Here is a 21371-nt window from a genome sequence, read left to right as displayed (position 1 = left end):
TGTATTCCATTGATTTAAGGGTGAAAATATAGAAAATCTTGTAACTGCGGTAAGACAACTGCAGTGCTCTTTGGGGACAGGTTCACTGTATTATCAAATGAAATGGAGTCTCTCTGAGACTACATACTCAACCTGTTACATAAGGTTAGGATTTTTTGACAATGGGTATTTCAGGAATTATTTTACTGTGTCTGGAGGGAACCTTTGGAGTTTAAACTTTTTGATACTTGAAGAAAGGAAAAATATGGAAAAAATTATTCCCCTAAATAAGCACTCTTTAACAAGCCTAAGGTTTTCTGGAAACCCATGATATTAAAGACTATTGCCTCTACACCCAGAGAAAGAAGAATAAAGCTATTTCTCAAATAAATGGTAGTTCAGAAGTGAAAATTAAATGATAAACTCTGCTTTTTAGATAAATCAGATAGATGTTTATGTATAGACTTGGTAAAATTATCCTTACGTGCCTTTATGACTTTGAGCACACTGTGGTATTTGTTGACAGATTTCATTATACAAATTGTATACATTATTAACACCCCTTCCCGACCCATGACGCCTATGCGGCGTCATGGAATGATCGCGTCCCTGCAGATCGGGTGAAGGGGTTAACTCCTATTTTACCCGATCTGCAGGGAGAGGGGGAGTGGTACTTCAGCCCAGGGGGGGTGGCTTCACCCCCCCGTGGCTACGATCGCTCTGATTGGCTGTTGAAAGTGAAACTGCCAATCAGAGCGATTTGTAATATTTCACCTAAAAAACTGGTGAAATATTACAATCCAGCCATGGCCGATGCTGCAATACCATCGGCCATGGCTGGAAAACCTGAAGTGACCCCCCCCACCCCACCGATCGCCCCCCCAGTGCTCCGTTATGGGGTCCGGTCCCCTCCGTCCTGTGCTCCGCTCCCCCGTCCTCCTGCCCGCTCCCCCCTGCTCCTATGTCACCCCCCGGTGCTCCGACGCCCCCCCGTGCCCCGATCTCCCCCCCTTATACTTACCGAGGCTCCCGGTGTCGGTCCGTCTCCTCGCTGGGCGCCGCCATCTTCCAAAATGGCGGGCGCATGCTCAGTGCGCCCGCCGAATCTGCCGGCCGGCAGATTCATTACAAGTACATTTTGATCGCTGTGGTAGGTTCTATCACAGCGATCAAAATAAAAAAATAATAAATAAACCCCCCCCCCTTTATCACCCCCATAGGTAGGGACAATAATAAAATAAAGAAAATATTTTTTTTTCTTTTTCCACTAGGGTTAGGGTTAGAACTAGGGTTAGAACTAGGGGTAGGGTTAGGGGTAGGGTTAGGGTTACGGGTAGGGTTAGGGTTAGGGGTAGGGTTATGGCATGTGCACACAGAGCGGATAGGCCGCGGATCCGCAGCGGATCGGCAGTGGATCCGCAGCAGATCGGCAGCGGATCCGCAGCGGATCGGCAGCGGATCGGCAGCGGATCCGCAGTGGATCGGCCGCGGATCCGCAGCGGATCCGCAGCGGATCGGCAGCGGATCGGCAGCGGATCGGCCGCGGATCCGCAGCGGATCGGCCGCGGATCCGCAGCACATCGGCCGCAGATCCGCAGCGGATCGCCCGCGGATCTGCAGCGGATCGGCCGCGGATCCGCAGCGGATCCGCAGCGGATTGGCCGCGGATCCGCAGCGGATTGGCAGCGGATTGGCCGCGGATCCGCAGCGGATTGGCAGCGGATTGGCCGCGGATCCGCAGCGGATTGGCTGCGGATCCGCAGCGGATTGGCCGCTGCGAATTCGAAGCAGTTTTCCATCAGGTTTACAGTACCATGTACACCTAAGGAAAACCAAATCCGCTGTGCCCATGGTGCGGAAAATTCCGTGCAGAAACGCTGCATTGTATTTTCCGCAGCATGTCAATTCTTTGTGCGGATTCCGCAGCGTTTTACACCTGTTCCTCAATAGGAATCCGCAGGTGAAATCCGCACAAAAAAACACTGGAAATCTGCTGTAAATCCGCAGGTAAAACGCAGTGCCTTTTACCTGCAGATTTTTCAAAAATCGTGCAGAAAAATCTCACACGAATCCGCAACGTGGGCACATAGCCTTAGGGTTAGGGTTGGAATTAGAGTTAGGGTTGGAATTAGGGCTAGGGTTTGAAATAGGGTTAAGATTAGGCTTGTGGTTAGGGTTACGGATAGGGTTAGGGGGGTGTTGGGGTTACAGTTGTGGTTAGGGTTGGGATTAGGGTTACGGTTGGGATTAGGGTTAGGATTAGGGTTGGAATTAGGGTTACGGGTGTGTTGTGGTTAGGGTTGTGGTTAGGGGTGTGTTGGGGTTAGGGTTGTGATTAGGGTTATGGCTACAGTTGGGATTAGGATTAGGGGTGTGTTGGGGTTAGTGTTGAAGTTAGAATTGAGGGGTTTCCACTGTTTAGGCACATCAGGGGTCTCCAAACGCAACATGGCGCCACCATTGATTCCAGCCAATCTTGCGTTCAAGAAGTCAAATGGTGCTCCCGCCCTTCCAAGCCCCGACGTGCGCCCAAACAGTGGTTTACCCCCACATTTGGGGTACCAGCGTACTCAGGACAAACTGGGCAACAACTGTTGGGGTCCAATTTCTCCTGTTACCCTTGCAAAAATAAAAAATTACTTGCTAAAACATAATTTTTGAGGAAAGAACAATTATTTTTTATTTTCACGGCTCTGCGTTATAAACTTCTGTGAAGCACTTGGGGGTTGAAAGTGCTCACCACACATCTAGATAAGTTCCTTCGGGGGTCTAGTTTCCAAAATGGGGTCACTTGTGGGGTGTTTCTACTGTTTAGGCACATCAGGGGGCTCTGCAAATGCAATGTGACGCCCGCAGACCATTCCATCAAAGTCTGCATTTCAAATGTCACTACTTCCCTTCCGAGCCCTGACGTGTGCCCAAACAGTGGTTTACCCCCACATATGGGGTATCAGCGTACTCACAACAAACTGGGCAACAAATATTGGGGTCCAAATTCTCCTGTTACCCTTGTGAAAATAAAAAATTGCTTGCTAAAACATCTTTTTTGAGGAAAGAAAAATGATTTTTTATTTTCACGGCTCTGCGTTGTAAACTTCTGTGAAGCACTTGGAGGTTGAACGTGCTCACCACACATCTAGATAAGTTCCTTGGGGGGTCTAGTTTCCAAAATGGGGTCACTTGTGGGGGGTTTCTACTGTTTAGGCATATCAGGGGCTCTGCAAACGTAACATGATGCCCGCAGACCATTCCATCAAAGTCTGCATTTCAAAACGTCACTACTACCCTTCCGAACCCCGACGTGTGCCAAAACAGTGGTTTACCCCCACATATGGGGTATCAGCGTACTCAGGAGAAACTGGACAACAACTTTTGTGGTCCAATTTCTCCTGTCACTCTTGCAAAAATAAAAAAATTCTGGGCTAAAAAAATATTTTTGAGGAAAGGAAACACATTTTTTATTTTCGACGGCTCTGCGTTATAAACTTCTGTGAAGCACTTGGGGGTTCAAAGTGCTCACTACACATCTAGATAAGTTCCCTTGGGGGTCTAGTTTTCAAAATGGAGTCAATTGTGGGGAGTTCCTACTGTTTAGGCACATCAGGGGCTCTGCAAACGCAACCTGACGCCCGCAGAGCATTCCATCAAAGTCTGCATTTCAAAACGTCACTACTTCCCTTCCGAACCCCGACGTGTGCCAAAACAGTGGTTTACCCCCACATATGGGGTATCAGCGTACTCAGGAAAAACTGGACAACAACTTTTGGGGTCCAATTTCTCCTGTTACCCTTGGGAAAATAAAAAATTGTGGGCTAAAAAATCATTTTTGAGAAAATAAAAATTATTTTTTATTTTCATGGCTCTGCGTTATAAACTTCTGTGAAGCACTTGGGGGTTCAAAGTGCTCACCACACATCTAGATTAGTTCCTTGGGAGGTCTAGTTTCCAAAATGGGGTCACTTGTAGGGGAGCTCCAATGTTTAGGCACACAGGGGCTCTCCAAACGCGACATGGTGTCCGCTAATGATTGGAGCTAATTTTCCATTCAAAAAGCCAAATGGCGTGCCTTCCCTTCCGAGCCCTGCCGTGCGCCCAAACAGTGGTTTACCCCCACATATGGGGTATCATCATACTCAGGACAAACTGGACAACAACATTTGGGGTCCAATTTCTCCTATTACCCTTGGGAAAATAAAAAATTCTGGGCTAAAAATCATTTTTGAGGAAAGAAAAATTATTTTTTTATTTTCACGGCTCTGCGTTATAAACTTCTGTGAAGCACCTGGGGGTTATAAGTGCTCACTATGCATCTAGATAAGTTCCTTGGGGGGTCTAGTTTCCAAAATGGGGTCACTTGTAGGGGAGCTCCAATGTTTAGGCACACAGGGGCTCTCCAAACGCGACATGGTGTCCGCTAACGATTGGAGCTAATTTTCCATTCAAAAAGTCAAATGGCACGCCTCCCCTTTCCGAGCCTTGCTGTGCACCCAAACAGTGGTTTACCCCCACATATGAGGTATCGGCGTACTCAGGAGAAATTGACCAACAAATTTAGGATCCATTTTATCCTCTTGCCCATGTGAAAATGAAAGAATTGAGGCTAAAAGAAATTTTGTGTGAAAAAAAAGTACTTTTTCATTTTTGCGGATCAATTTGTGAAGCACCTGGGGGTTTAAAGTGCTCACTATGCCTCTAGATGAGTTCCTTGGGGAGGTCTAGTTTCCAAAATGGGGTCAATTGTGGAGGAGCTCCAATGTTTAGGCACACAGGGGCTTTCCAAACGCGACATGGTGTCCGCTAACGATGGAGATAATTTTTCATTCAAAAAGTCAAATGGCGCTCCTTCCCTTCCGAGCCTTACCATGTGCCCAAACAGTGGTTTACCTTCACATGTGAGGTATTGGTGTACTCAGGAGAAATTGCCGAACAAAATTTAGGATCCATTTTATCCTGTTGCCCATGTGAAAATGAAAAAATTGAGGCTAAAATAATTTTTTTGTGAAAAAAAGTACTTTTTCATTTTTACGGATCAATTTGTGAAGCACCTGGGGGTTTAAAGTGCTCACTATGCCTCTAGATGAGTTCCTTGGGGGGTCTAGTTTCCAAAATGGGGTCACTTGTGGAGGAGCTCCAATGTTTAGGCACACAGGGGCTTTCCAAACGCGACATGGTGTCCGCTAACGATGGAGATAATTTTTCATTCAAAAAGTCAAATGGCGCTCCTTCCCTTCCGAGCCTTACCATGTGCCCAAACAGTGGTTTACCCCCACATGTGAGGTATTGGTGTACTCAGGAGAAATTGCCCAACAAAATTTAGGATCCATTTTATCCTGTTGCCCATGTGAAAATGAAAAAATTGAGGCTAAAATAATTTTTTTGTGAAAAAAAAGTACTTTTTCATTTTTACGGATCAATTTGTGAAGCACCTGGGGGTTTAAAGTGCTCACTATGCTTCTAGATAAGTTCCTTGGGGGGTCTAGTTTCCAAAATGTGGTCACTTGTGGGGGAGCTCCAATGTTTAGGCACACGGGGGCTCTCCAAACGCGACATGGTGTCCGCTAAAGATTGGAGCCAATTTTTCATTCAAAAAGTCAAATGGCGCTCCTTCCCTTCCGAGCCCTGCCGTGCACCCAAACAGTGGTTTACCCCCACATATGAGGTATCAGCGTACTCAGGACAAATTGGACAACAACGTCCGTGGTCCAGTTTCTCCTTTTACCCTTGGGAAAATAAAAAATTGTTGCTAAAAGATCATTTTTGTGACTAAAAAGTTAAATGTTCATTTTTTACTTCCATGTTGCTTCTGCTGCTGTGAAACACCTGAAGGGTTAATAAACTTCTTGAATGTGGTTTTGAGCACCTTGAGGGGTGCAGTTTTTAGAATGGTGTCACTTTTGGGTATTTTCAGCCATATAGAACCCTCAAACTGACTTCAAATGTGAGGTGGTCCCTAAAAAAAATGGTTTTGTAAATTTTGTTGTAAAAATGAGAAATCACTGGTCAAATTTTAACCCTTATAACTTCCTAGCAAAAAAAAAATTTGTTTCCAAAATTGTGCTGATGTAAAGTAGACATGTGGGAAATGTTATTTATTAACTATTTTGTGTCACATAACTCTCTGGTTTAACAGAATAAAAATTCAAAATGTGAAAATTGCGAAATTTTCAAAATTTTTGCCAAATTTCCGTTTTTTTTACAAATAAACTCAGAAATTATCGACCTAAATTTACCACTAACATGAAGCCCAATATGTCACGAAAAAACATTCTCAGAATCGCTAGGATCCGTTGAAGCGTTCCTGAGTTATTACCTTATAAAGGGACACTGGTCAGAATTGCAAAAAACGGCAAGGTCATGAAGGGGTTAAATACATGCAGGTGTAATTAATGCTGAACAATAAAAAATTACATTTTTACATTAGGATCAATTTTTTCTTAATTCTCTTGCTAGAGTCAAGCTTTTGAAAAGGATTAATTAGACCGTCTAAAAAATGTATTATTAGATGCTGTGTTATTAGTATAGTAAACAGGTATGCTCTACTTTGATAGTGTGGCACACATGTGAGAGTTGAAAGGGATCTACTGGGTCATCATGTCCAACCCTACTCAATGCAAGATTTATTAAACCATCCCAGACAGATGTCTGTCTAGACTCTTATTTAAGACTTCCATTGAAGGAGAACTCCCCACCTCTCATGGCAGCCTGTTCCACTCATTGATCACCCTCTGTTACGGCTAGCGGAATGCACTGAGTAAATATAGCTGTTTATTATAAATGGTGCGTTCGCAGCTCGGGTCCACCGTGCAGGAGGAACCTGCTGCTAGTGAATGGTGGCACTGTTTGGTGGTATAGACTAGCTCTGTTACTTCACAGAGTAGCTGTGAGAGGAAAGCACTGTGCCCTGTTAGCCTCACAGGAGCACAAGCTTGCTGCCAAACTAATAGCAGTCAGTGGTTATGCACACATGCAATCTCCTCACTGAAGGTGCCGTAATTCTAGGGGCTTATTTCAGCCGGGTCCCTGAATACATACATACATACATACATACATACATACAATCTCCTCACCGGAGGTGCCGGTATTCTAGGGGCTTATTTCAGCCGGGTCCCTGAATCCATTCATACATAATCACACTGGCGCAAACCACATATTTGGATTGATACTAGCGCATGGCTGTGCGGCCATGCAAGCCTTTTATAGCTGCAGCAAGTACAAGACCTTCCTAGAAGGACCAATGAGAGGCTGTTACAGAGCCTGAGCACCTTCAGGACCTTCCTGGAGAACCAATGGGCTTTGCTGCAGTATCCAAGCATGTGACCCTCGATCTCCAATGAGAGATCTTACCCTGGGCATGCTCAGAAGGAGAAAAGCAGGACTTAGTCCCAAAAGCATCTGCTTGCCACTGCCCAGCACTGGCTTCAATGGCAGAAGCTGGAAAAGCAGCAGTAACCCTTTGTACAGAGTCAGACTGAGCGAGACGCTGGGACCGACGTCTCCGCTGAGCAGACTCCTCTGCGGCAGGAGACGAATGGGAGACTGCAGCGGAGATGGCCCGAGATTCCCCCTTTGCAGAGGCGGGAACTCAACCCCTAACATTAACCCCCCCTGCTTGGACCTCGCTACGCTCGAAGGCAGCAATGAGCTGCAGAGCCTGAATGTGCTCAGCAGGCTCCCAGGACCTGTCCTCAGGACCATAACCCTTCTAGTCCACCAAATAAAATTTTTTGCCACGTACCACCTTGCACCCCAAAATAGCGTTCACCTCGTAATCGTCCGTAGATGAACCCGATGTCCCAGCAGATGACTCAGAAAACCGGGACATGCATACGCCTTTCAAGAGGGACACATGAAAGATGTCGGTGATACCCAGGCATGGCAGAAGGGCTAAACGGTAGACCACAGGGTTAACCTGTTTGAGACCCTTGAAGGGGCCCAAGTAGCGAAGTGCAAACTTAGTGGACTCAACTCGCAGCCTAATGTTATGGGCGGACAGCCACACCAAGTTACCAGGAGCAAAAGTCGGAGCGGGGCGCCGATGTGCATCGGCGGAGGACCTCATTCTCTCCTTGGATGCCCGAATGGCATCCTGAGTGCGGTTCCAAATATCCCGTGCCTCCACAGCCCAGTCTACCACCCTGGAAGCAGCGGAAGACACGAGCATAGGCACAGGTACCCGCGGATGCTGACCATAGTTATGGAGGAATGGGGTTTGTCCAGTGGAGTCGGCTACGGCGTTGTTCAGCGCAAACTCAACCCATGGTAGCAAGGATGGCCAGTCATCCTGCCTGGCTGAGACAAAATGTCGCAGATATGTGACCAAGGTCTGGTTGGCCCTCTCTACCAACCCATTCATCTCGGGATGATATGCGGAAGAGAGATTCAACTCAATGCTGAGAAGACGACAAAGCTCTCTTCAGAACTGAGACGCAAACTGGGGACCCCGGTCACTGACAATTTTGTCCGGCATACCGTGTAGGCAGAAAATGTGTTTTATAAACAACGCTGCCAAGGCCCGTTCAGAAGGTAGCCGTGGAAGTGGTACCAAGTGAACCATTTTAGAAAAATGATCGGTGATAACCCAAATGATGGTACAGCCACGAGACTTGGGGAAACCCACCAAAAAGTCCATCCCGACCATCTCCCAGGGCCTGTCTGCCACCGGCAAAGGATAGAGTAACCAAGCTGGCCGTTGTCGAGGAGACTTATTTTTGGCGCAGGAGACACACGCCCGAATATAATCTCCGACGTCACGGACCATATGTGGCCACCAGTACGTCCTCACCAGCAGTTCAGATGTCCTCTTTGTCCCAAAGTGTCCACCCTCCCTGGACGAATGAGCCCAAGAGAGAACCTCCAGTCGCAAATTAATGGGTACAAAAGTCTTGCCCGGAGGCACAGACTCTAGCGAAACCGGAGCAACGGTTCTCAGGCTCTCAGAAGGGACAATAAGGTGAGGCTCCCCTTCCTCCTCCTCAGATGACACAATGGAGCAAGAGAGGGTGTCAGCACTAGTGTTGAGCGATACCTTCTGATATGCAAAGGTATCGGTATCAGATTGGTTTGGCCGATATTCAAAAAATATCGGATATCGACGATACCGATACCCGATACCAATGCATATCAATGGGACACAAAATATCGGGATGGTTCCCAGGGTCTGAAAGAGAGGAAACTCTCCTTCAGGCCCTGGGATCCATATTCATGTATAAAATAAAGAATAAAAATAAAAAATATTGATATACTCACCTCTTCGACGGCCCTGGCTCTCACCAGTCCAAGCGTCTGCCTCCGTTCCTAAGAATGCAGAGTGAAGGACCTTCGATTACGTCGCGGCTTGTGATTGGTCGCGTGACCGCTCATGTGACCGCTCACGCGACCAATCACAAGCTGTGACATCATCGAGGGTCCTTCACTCCCTGCATTCTTAAGAACGGAGGCACCGCTAAGGTCCAGGGTCCGCCGGAGGGGTGAGAATATCAATATTTTTTATTTTTATTATTTATTTTTTACATGAATATGGATCCCAGGGCCTGAAGGAGAATCTCCTCTCCTCCAGACCCTGGGAACCATACGCACCGCACACTTCCGATTCCGATTTCCGATATCGCAAAAATATCGGAACCCGGTATCGGAATTCCGATACAGCAAATATCGGCCGATACCCTATATTTGCAGTATCGGAATGCTCAACACTAGTCAGCACGAATTTTCTTCTCCCCAGCGAGATAATGAAGGGTGAAGTGGAACCGGGAGAAGAACAAGGACCATCTGGCCTGACGAGAATTTAGCCACTGGGCTGTTTACAAATATACCAGATTTTTGTGGTCCGTGAAGACTTGAAAGGGAAAGCGAGCCCCCTCCAAAAGATGTCTCCACTCCGAGAAAGCCAACTTCATTGCTAGCAACTTCCTGTCCCCGATGGAATAATTCCTCTCCGCTGTTGTGAAGGTCTTGGAGAAGAAGAAGCAAGGATGCTTCCGACCTTGAGCATCCTTTTGGAAGAGGACTGCTCCTGCACCAATGGATGAGGCACCCACCTCCATTATAAACGGCTTATCAACATCGGTACGATGTAGGATGGGAGCGCTAGCAAAATGAGACTTAATAGAAGAGAAGTCCCTGGAGTCCTCTTCAGATCACAATTTGGGATTTGCTCCCTTCTTGGTGAGGGCTACCAAGGGAGCTACCAAAGTTGAGAAGTGGGGAATGAACTGGCGATAGTAATTAATGAACCCCATAAAGCGCTGCACCGCTTTAAGAGAATGGGGTTCTTGCCAGTCCATCACAGCCTGTAGTTTGGCAGGATCCATAGCCAAACCCTGGGCGGAGATGATATAGCCCAGGAAAGGTAAAGACTCCTGCTCAAACATACACTTCTCCAACTTTGCATACAGGGAATTTGCCCGTAAGAGGTCGAGGACTCTGCCAACATCTCTCTGGTGGGAGTCAATATCTGGAGAGAAGTTGAGAATATCATCCAGATAGACTACGACCGAGGTGGAGAGCAAATCCCAGAAGATATCGTTGACAAAGTCTTGGAAAATGGCTGGGGCATTACAGAGCCTGAAGTGCATCACTAGATACTTATAGTGCCAATCCCTGGTATTAAACGCCGTCTTCCATTTGTCCCCCTCACGGATGCGAATCAGGTTATAAGCACCCCACAGATCTAATTTGGTAAATACCCTTGCTCCCCGTAGCCTATCAAAGAGCTCTGAATCAGGGGAAATGGGTACTTATTCTTAACGGTGATGGCGTTAAGACCCCTGTAATCTATGCAAGGACGTAACTCTCTGTTCTTCTTCTGCACGAAGAAGAACCCCGCCCCTGCAGATGACACTGACTTCCTAATGAACCCTCTTGCCAAATTCTCCTGGATGTATTGGGACATAGACTCCATCTCCGGGAGAGAGAGGGGATAGACACGTCCCCGAGGAGGTTCTGCTCCAGGCAAGAGATCAATAGGGCAGTCATAGGGACGGTGAGGCGGAAGGGTCTTCGCAGCCTTTTTGGAGAAGACGTCTGCATAGGACCAATAGCATTTGGGAAGAGAAGAAAGATCTGCGGGTGTCTCAGTGGTGGAAACCTGAACGCACTCTCTCACACATCTGCCCTTACATGAATCACTCCAACCCAATATTCTCCCAGAGGTCCACTCAATATGTGGGTAGTGAAAGGGAAAGTGAGCCCCCTCCAAAAGATGTCTCCACTCCGAGAAAGCCAACTTCATTGCTAGCAACTCCCTGTCCCCGATGGAATAATTCCTCTCCGCCTGTGTGAAGGTCTTGGAGAAGAAGAAGCAAGGATGATTCCGACCTTGAGCATCCTTTTGGAAGAGGACTGCTCCTGCACCAATGGATGAGGCATCCACCTCCATTATAAACGGCTTATCAACATCGGGACGATGTAGGATGGGAGCGCTAGCAAAATGAGACTTAATAGAAGAGAAGGCTCTGGAGTCCTCTTCAGATCACAATTTGGGATTTGCTCCCTTCTTGGTGAGGGCTACCAAGGGAGCTACCAAAGTTGAGAAGTGGGGAATGAACTGGCGATAGTAATTAATGAACCCCATAAAGCGCTGCACCGCTTTAAGAGAATGGGGTTCTTGCCAGTCCATCACAGCCTGTAGTTTGGCAGGATCCATAGCCAATCCCTGGGTGGAGATGATATAGCCCAGGAAAGGTAAAGACTCCTGCTCAAACATACACTTCTCCAACTTTGCATACAGGGAATTTGCCCGTAAGAGGTCGAAGACTCTGCCAACATCTCTCCGGTGGGAGTCAATATCTGGAGAGAAGATGAGAATATCATCCAGATAGACTATGACCAAGGTGGAGAGCATATCCTGGAAGATATCGTTGACAAAGTCTTGGAAAATGGCTGGGGCATTACAGAGCCCGAAGGGCGGCATCACTAGATACTCATAGTGCCCATCCCTGGTATTAAACGCCGTCTTCCATTCGTCCCCCTCATGGATGCGAATCAGGTTATAAGCATCCCACAGATCTAATTTGGTAAATACCCTTGCTCCCCGTAGCCTATCAAAGAGCTCTGAATCAGGGGCAACAGGTACTTATTCTTAATGGTGATGGCATTAAGACCCCTGTAATCTATGCAAGGACGTAACTCTCCGTTCTTCTTCTGCACAAAGAAGAACCCCGCCCCTGCAGATGACACTGACTTCCTAATGAACCCTCTTGCCAAATTCTCCTGGATGTATTGGGACATAGCCTCCATCTCCGGGAGAGAGAGGGGATAGACACATCCTCGAGGAGGTTCTGCTCCAGGCAAGAGATCAATAGGACAGTCATAGGGACGGTGAGGTGGAAGGGTCTTCGCAGCCTTTTTGGAGAAGACATCTGCATAAGACCAATAGCATTTGGGAAGAGAAGAAAGATCTGTGGGTGTCTCAGTGGTGGAAACCTGAACGCTCTCTCTCATACATCTGCCCTTACATGATTCACTCCAACCCAATATCCTCCCAGAGGTCCACTCAATATGTGGGGAGTGGAAACGGAGCCAGGGTATTCCCAGCAGAATCTCGTCCATTCCCTCGGGAAGGACAAGAAGTGAAATAATCTCCTGGTGGGAAGGGGACATGAATGATGTGAAAGGGACAGTCTGGTGTGTGATTTGTGTGGGAAGTGTCGACCCATTCACTACTCTAACAGTCATCGGTTTGGTGAGCATCACCTGAGGTATTGCATGACACAGAGCAAAAGCAGAGGACATTAAATTTCCCTCTGCTCCAGAGTCCACACAAAGCTCGACTGTTAGAGAAGATGAGCCTAACGTGATTGTCCCTTTAAAGGACAACTTGGAGGAAAATGCCGCATGGTCTAGTGAACCTCCTCCAATGGTTACTAGACGCGATCGTTCTCCCGACCACCGTTAACATTTATTGGCATAATGTCCTAGTTGTTAGCAATTTTTACAAACCATGGGTACCCGAGTGGGCCAGGAGTTAGGTCCCGCTCGAGAAACCTCCATGGCCTCATGGGAGTCAGACGCTTGAACGGAAGATTCTAGAGGTCTGGCGAAGGTGGGAGCCAGCCGAAACCTCTGCCTACACAGGGTCCGCTCTAACCTCCGCACGTTAAATCGGAGGTCGATGCGGGTAGATATAGTAATGAGCTCCTCCAGTGTGGTGGGAATCTCCCTGGTGGCCAAGACGTCCTTCACATGGTCTGCCAGTCCTTTCCAGAACACCGGAATAAGGACTTTATCCAGCCACCCCAGCTCTGAGACCAGAGTCCGGAATTGGACGGCGAACTGGCTGACCATGGACGAACCCTGTTTTATTGCCAACAATTGGAGCATGGTATCGTGGGTGACACGAGGTCCCAAAAAGACCTGTTTCAGAGCATCCAGGAAAAGAGGAGCACTCTGCACCACATGATTATTACGCTCCCATAGCGGCGTTGCCCACTCCAATGCCCTGCCCGACAAAAGGGATAAAATAAATCCCACTTTCACCCATTCCGTAGGAAAACGTGTAGCCAGGAGCTCAAGATGTATGGAGCACTGACTCACGAATCCCCGACATAGCTTACTGTCACCAGCAAACTTGTCTGGAAGCGGGAGATGGGATAAAGTCAGAGCAGGGGTGGCAGAGGACAAACTGGCTGCAGCTACACTTGCAGCCTGAACAGCGACTGCGGTAACATCCACAGCTGAGGTTGTGCGCTCAAGAGCCGCTAACTTACCCTCCAGCTGCTGGATGTACAGCTGTAAACACTGATCGTCTGCCATTTGCTAGCCAGACCCTGGCGCTAGTATTCTGTTACGGCTAGCGGAACGCACCGAGTAAATATAGCTGTTTATTATAAATGGTGCGTTCACAGCCCGGGGTCCACCGTGCAGGAGGAACCTTCAGCTAGTGAATGGTGGCACTGTTTGGTGGTATAGACTAGCTCTGTTACTTCACAGAGTAGCTGTGAGAGGAAAGCATTGCACCCTGTTAGCCTCACAGGAGCACAAGCTTGCTGCCGAACTGATAGCAGTCAGTTGTTATGCACACACCAATCTCCTCACCGGAGGTGCCGGAATTCTAGGGGCTTATTTCAGCTGGGTCCCTGAATCCATTCATACATAACCACACTGGCGCAAAGCACATATTTGGATTGATACTAGCGCATGGCCGTGCGGCCATGCGAGCATTTTATAGCTGCAGCAAGTACAAGACCTTCCTAAAAGGACCAATGAGAGGCTGCCAAAGAGCCTGAGCACCTTCAGGACCTTCCTGGAGAACCAATGGGCTTTGCTGCAGTATCCAAGCATGTGACCCTCGATCTCCAATGAGAGATCTTACCCTGGGCATGCTCAGAAGGGGAAAAGCAGGACTTAGTTCCAAAAGTGTCTGCTCGCCGCTGCCCAGCACTGGCTTCAATGGCAGAAGCTGGAAAAGCAGCAGTAACCCTTTGTACACAGTTAGACTGAATGAGACGCTGGGACCGACGTCTCCGCTGAGCAGACTCCACTGCGACAGGAGACGAATGGGAGACTGCAGCGGAGATGGCCCGAGATTCCCCCTGTGCAGAGGCGGGAACTCGACCCCTAACACCGTCACTGTCAAAAAGTTTTTTCTAATATATAATATGCATCTTCTTCAATTCAGTTTTATTCCATTGCTTCTAATATTTCCATGTGCAGATGAGAATAAGTGATCCCTCTACACTGTGTCATCCCTTCAGATATTTGTAGACAACTATTAAGTCTTGTCTTAGCCTTCTTGATTGTAAGCTAAATATTCTCAGATCCTTTAACTGCATCACACTGTTGACTCATGTGCATTCTTTGATCTATTATTATACCGAAGTCTTTTTCACACATGTTGTTGCTTAGTTCTTTTCCTCCCATTCTGTAGATATATTTTTTGTTTTGCTTGCCCAGATGTAGACTCTTGCATTTCTCCCAGTTAAATACCATTCTATAATTTGCTCTATTCTTTATCCCATAGTTATATTCTTTATTCCATTGTTCAAGCTTATCTAGAGCTTTCTGAATCCTTTCTCTGTCTTCTCTAGTGTTAAGGTACCGTCACACTCAACGACGCTGCAGCGATATAGACAACGATCCGATCGCTGCAGCGTCGCTGTTTAGGTCGCTGTAGAGATGTCAAACACATCAGCTCCACAACGATGCAGGAGCGATCCTGTGACGTAGCGGTGACTCACTTATCGTTCTCACAGGTCGTTAGCTCCATGTTTAACATTGCTGACATCGTTGCTTTTGCTGTCAAACACGACGATACACGCCGATCTGACGACCAAATAAAGTTCTGGACTTTAAGCTCCGACCAGCGATATCACAGCGGGATCCAGATCGCTGCTGCGTGTCAAACACAACGAGATCGCTATCCAGGATGCTGTAATGTCACGGATTGTTGTCGTTCTCGTTGTAAAGTTGTTTAGTGTGAAGGTACCTTTAGCTATCCCTCCTAGCTTTGCATTGTTTTCAAATTTGATTAGTTTACCTTCAGTGCCCTTATCTAGATAATTTATAAAAATATTGAACAACACTGGAGCCAGGACAGAGGCTTCTGATACCAAACTTGAAACACTCCTCCAATTGGGTGTGCAACCATTTATTACCACTGTTTGAGTACGATCACTAAATCCACCTAGACATAGCCTTGTCAATTCTATACTTGGTCATTTTTTACACCGTTACACCGTTGCATAGCGCGGTCCGTTTAGCGCTGCCTTTAACCTTGTGTGAGCGCTGACTGGAGGGGAGTATGGAGCGGGCACTGACTGCAGGGAGGAAGGACCGGCCATTTTGCCTCCGGACTGTGCCCGTCGCTGATTGGTCGTGGCTGTTTTGCCGCGACCAATCAGCTACTTGGGATTTCCGTGACAGATAGACAGACAGAAGGACAGACAGAAAGACGGAAGTGACCCTTAGAAAATTATATAGTAGATTATATACACTAATTTATCCTTATATTGAGAAACCTACTCTAGTGCATAAAAAATGTGAAGACATTAGAAGAAAAAGTAAACATGGCCTTCCTGGCTTAATGGCAAAGCAAAAAAATAATGGATAGCAAAGTCCATATATCTGAGGGATTCACCCGCTCAGACCACCATGTGTCTTCAGCTACATCTGGAGACACTGTTAGGAGTCTTTTCTCTCCATCAACACAGAAAAAAAAAGTGGCTGTATATTTAACCTCCCAGCCACATCCTTGAGGTGGATATATGGTGAGCAGGCATCACACCCATCTCTCACCTACTCACCTACAAACCCATCCCATAGCATGGCTGATTAATTCCTTCAGCACCTAGTATGCTGAAGAGAAACTTATATATATATATATATATATATATATATATATATATATATATATATATATATATATATATATATATATATATATATATATATATACACAGTACAGACCAAAAGTTTGGACACACCTTCTCATTTAAAGATTTTTCTGTATTTTCGTGACTATGAAAATTGTACATTCACACGGAAGGCATCAAAACTATGAACTAACACATGTGGAATTATATACTTAACAAAAAAGTGTGAAACAACTGAAAATATGTCTTATATTCTAGGTTCTTCAAAGTAGCCACCTTTTGCTTTGATGACTGCTTTGCACACTCTTGGCATTCTCTTGATGAGCTTCAAGAGGTAGTCACCGGGAATGGTCTTCCAACAATCTTGAAGGAGTTCCCAGAGATGATTAGCACTTGTTGGCCCTTTTGCCTTCACTCTGCAGTCCAGCTCACCCCAAACCATCTTGATTGGGTTCAGGTCTGGTGACTGTGGAGGCCAGGTCATCTGTCGCAGCACCTCATCACTCTCCTTCTTGGTCAAATAGCCCTTACACAGCCTGGAGGTGTGTTTGGGGTCATTTTCCTGTTGAAATATAAATGATGGTCCAACTAAACGCAAACCGAATGGAATAGCATGCCGCTGCTAAATGCTATGATAGCCATGCTGGTTCAGTATGCCTTCAATTTTGAATAAATCCCCAACAGTGTCACCAGCAAAGCACCCCCCACCATCACACCTCCTCCTCCATGCTTCACGGTGGGAACCAGGCATGTAGCGTTCATCAGTTCACCTTTTCTGTGTCATACAAAGACATGGTGGTTGGAACCAAAGATCTCAAATTTGGACTCATCAGACCAAAGCACAGATTTCCACTGGTCTAATGTCCATTCCTTGTGTTCTTCAGCCCAAACAAGTCTCTTCTGCTTGTTGCCTGTCCTTAGCAGTGGTTTCCTTTAAAAAGAGAAAACACAGTTGTTTGACAATAAATGGCTTCACCCAACCACTAGCCATGATTGGAGAAAAAGTTTTGGTGTAATCATTCATATTCTCTGAAAAACGGCCAAGGAAGTAAAAATTTGCCGGAGTATGTAAACTTTTGAAAACAACTGTATGTTTGATTTTTTTCTATTGGTTTATGTTTAGTGGGGTGAAAGGGAGGTGATTTGAATGTTCAAATTTTTTAATATTATTTTAAAAACATTTTTTTTTTACTTTTGGTATACTTCAATAGTCTCCACGGGAGACTAGAAGCTGTCATAACTCAATCAGCATGTAGCATCAACCTGCATGTAGCAGAATTACTCACTTGCTTTGAGCTCTGACCACTGGGCGGAACTCATGGCAAGCCAGCAGTGACAACCATAAAGGTCTGCAGGAGACCTCTAGTTGTCATGCCAACCCATCAGTGACCTGCGATCACTTGATGGGGGTCACCGATGGGCAGTTTTCTGTCACCCTTGCCAGAAGCCCGTGTTAAATGCCGCTGTCAGAGTTTAACATTGGCATTTAATGGGTTAACAGCCATGGGAGGATTGTGACTCCTCCCGAGGCTGTTAGATGCCCATATCAGCTTTTCAAAACAGCTGACATGTGCAGGAAAAGATGTGGCCTCAGCGCCTAAGCTTACATCAAAGGGAGGGTGTCTGACATCAGCGTACATTTATGCCCAATGTCAGAAAGGGGTTAATAGTAACTAATAAAATGCATTTTGCTGTGGATTTTCCATTTCCACATCAAGATTCAAAATCTGCATCAAATCTGCAATGTGTGAACAAGCTGCAGAAGTGATGATCATGCAATGCAACAGCGTACAGATGCAGAGACCATAATTAGGAAATAAACTGAACAGTAATAGAGCTTCTCTGCCTTTTGTCAAATGTATTATACAAATAATGATCACTATAAAACATTTTACTAAAGAGCTTCATTACAGCGCATTTCACTCTGTTTAAAGGTACCAATGTGAAACCATCCTAATAAAAAGCTAAAAATGGTCATTGGCTGCAGGGTCAGGTAATGTGTGGTCACAAAGTCATTACATCCAGTTCAGCAGAGATCCTCGGAGTGGCAGCACTGTAGAGGTAAGTAGAGATTATTTTCAGAAATCTCATCTACACACTGTAGCCAATTTCAAAAGAAAGATTTCTAAATGCTGAAGGGGCTAACCGGGACTTTGCTTATTTTCACCTTTGGGTGTGAGAAATTACAGGCATGGAACTGCTAAGTACCTGCCTCTTCTACCCAGCATTAATCTCTGCCTGCTCTGAGTGGTCACAGATCGCTCTTGTAGACCATTCTGCAGCTTCCAGAGTGGTTTCACATCGACACAGCAGCTACTTCTCTTCTGCTCTGTCAATAGGGAATTACTACCAATGTAATGCTGATTGATAGCCAGCTCCCTGCTGCCTAACTGCGGAGAGTTGGTTGGCAATCAGCATTATGCCAGCAGTTACATCCCATCGGCAGAGCAGACCAAGAGAAACAGCAGTGATCCTACATTATTTGAAGCCTATATTTGGACTAGATGTCAGTCCCCCATGTATTTCTATTAGAAATCCATTGATATTAAGAAGCCTTTAATATTTATGCAGATAGATAATGAATTTTTGCCAAAGTGCGGCTCATGATACAAGGGGGCCTGAAATGGACAAGGTAATTTGGCAAATAAGGAGCTGTAAAAATTAAGACAAATTTTTTTTTTCCTGGAAATCAGTGTCTATAAGTTTAGACTTGGTAACTCCTAAGATGAAATGATATTTGTAGTATTGCCTCTTAGTGTTGCCTCACTTTTAGTCTATCAGGTGAGTTATCTGAGTTTTTAGAGACATGAGCACATGCGCCCTGTTGATTTTAAATGTTCAAATATCACCAGCAGAAACTTAATACATCATGTTATGCATGTAATATAATTAATCAGTCCAAACTATTTAAAATAGAATTAAGATGCAGAATTCTAATAAATGTAATATTTTTCAGTGACAAGTGATGCTCCTTCCTGAACACCTTTGTTCAATGAAATTATCATAATCATTGTCATTAAAACCTAAATTGAGCTAATTAGTATAATGCACACTGTGCTATTTTTTTTCTCCCTCAGCGAGCAGTCACTAAGATTAATTTTCCCTTGGGTAAATTAGTAGAAACACATTGATACATCTGCCAGCCCCCTCACAGCTGTAGGGCGAGTGACATGTTGCTTTTCTAATTGTCTGATCACACCAGGCATGACAGTGAACTCTCATACATTAACACAGAATTCTAAAAGTTTTTCGAGTGAACATTAAACTTTTCTTAACTTTTCACACTCACAGTTGAGTGTTGTCAGATTTATTACATTGAGAGCAAAATAAAACATTAATTGTACAGTAATAAGCAATGTACTTGAGGAGGATCAATTTTGTCAAGTGGTCTTTAACCCCTTCCCTACATTGGATTTGCTGGAACATCCTACTTGCCAATTTATCGACTTACTGGTACATCTTGGTGATTTTGAAGGTACGGGAGGTGTGCCAAGCATGAACACTGCATGGAGCTCAGCTAAAATGACAACCGACTCCTGCACTAACAGCAAGATCCAGTGCCAGTATTGCTCTTGGCTGTTTAACCCTCTAAATGTTGCGATCAATAACAATCGTGTCATTTAGAAAACTATGCCTGCACCTCACACACAAAATGGGATGCCCAAGGGCATAATATTGACTGGAAGTCAAAGAATGATTTCCAGGTCTACCAGGTTCATTGGCCTAACAAGGCTCTTGTCAGTGTAAAATTTACAGGTCTAATACCTCGTAATGCAAAGGTATTGCATGGTATTGGACCAGTGATCAGAACATGTACTGTTCAAGTTTCAGAGAAAGACAAAGTAATAATGTAAAAACAAGTTTTCAAAAAATATAAAAAAATAAAAAAAAATAAAAAAAATCATAGAAGCATTTTCTACCAATAAAATCATATTTTCTATATAAAAACAAAAGCATATAAAATGTCAACATATTTGGCATCGCCAGGATCACCCAAACTATAGTATTGCTATAGAAAAAGTGAAAAAAAATAAGGTTGTAAGAAAAGACAAATTGTATCACTGAAAACATTGTCCCACAAATAATAGGCCCTGATTCTTCAGTCAGTAGAAAAATAAACGGTTATCTCTCTAAGCTATGCATAAACAATTTTTTTTCTAGAAAATTGTTCTTAATGTGCAAACATAGCAAAGAAAATAAATGTGGTAATGCTGTCATCCTACTGATCCAAAGAATACATCTATTTTATCAATGTTACTGCACAGTGAACAGTATAAGAATAGCAATTTGTGAATTGCTATTTTTTGTTCATTCTGCCTTCCAAAAATCAGTAAAAAAAGATTTAAAAATGTTATCAGCAAAGTTAAATGCGATAATTTGCATTCATGTGCCCATTGCTATACATATAACAATCATTCAGTGGAAATATCCTGTAATTGTGCCTACCGGTTAGTGGACAAGATGTTCTGGAGATTCCTCAAATCAATGAAATATGTTGTAGATCCACTAGATAAGGAGTAGCTCTTCAATTCCAAGTCTGTGTTGTGGTGTCTATAGCGCTCTGGCCGGCTGCGCTTACCATGGCACACTGAATAAGGAAAAGACTGCCACTTAGAGCAAATGGGACATCACTTGCTATGGGTTCCCCCATAGGCAAAAACAATAATCTGTTATCCTAGGTGTTTCGGAGGTAGCGTTCTCCTTCCTCAGGGATTACACCTAACAAGCATTTCACATTCTTTTATAGGTAAGTATTGATGGCCCATGATTACCCATATTTCAGAGTTATTTGTCTTCAAATGATCAACGGGAGTAAAAGTGTTTAATTGTAAGATCCACTGGCCTTCTGCCCTCGTCATTACTTTTTATACACACAGGAAGTCAGGGCTGAATTTCATGCAGCTTTTTCACTCCACACAAAGTGGTAGCGCTATTGCATCTTTTAAAATCACTTTGAGATCTAAAAACGCTATGTACTTCAAAATAAAAACTTTAACTCATGCCGCTATAATCAAGTCCTCATACAGCTTTGTCAAACTAAAATAGAAAAGTTAAATAATTATATCTCCCAAAATATGATAA

At 45.0% G+C, this 21371-nt stretch overlaps 1 long non-coding RNA gene across 1 annotated transcript; it reads right to left on the bottom strand.

Moving 5' to 3' along the window:
- Positions 1–16556: 16556 nt before the first annotated feature.
- Positions 16557–20817, bottom strand: LOC143810081 (uncharacterized). Its single transcript, XR_013222646.1, has 3 exons — positions 20736–20817; positions 17060–17220; positions 16557–16851 (listed from the first exon to the last, which is right to left on the bottom strand). It is a non-coding gene; the product is annotated as an uncharacterized LOC143810081 (long non-coding RNA).
- Positions 20818–21371: the final 554 nt, after the last annotated feature.

Source organism: Ranitomeya variabilis, chromosome 2 (assembly GCF_051348905.1).
Source record: "Ranitomeya variabilis isolate aRanVar5 chromosome 2, aRanVar5.hap1, whole genome shotgun sequence".
NCBI lineage: Eukaryota > Metazoa > Chordata > Amphibia > Anura > Dendrobatidae > Ranitomeya > Ranitomeya variabilis.
The sequence above is the reverse complement of the archived record's forward strand: the minus strand, read 5'-3'. Positions and strand labels throughout refer to the sequence as shown.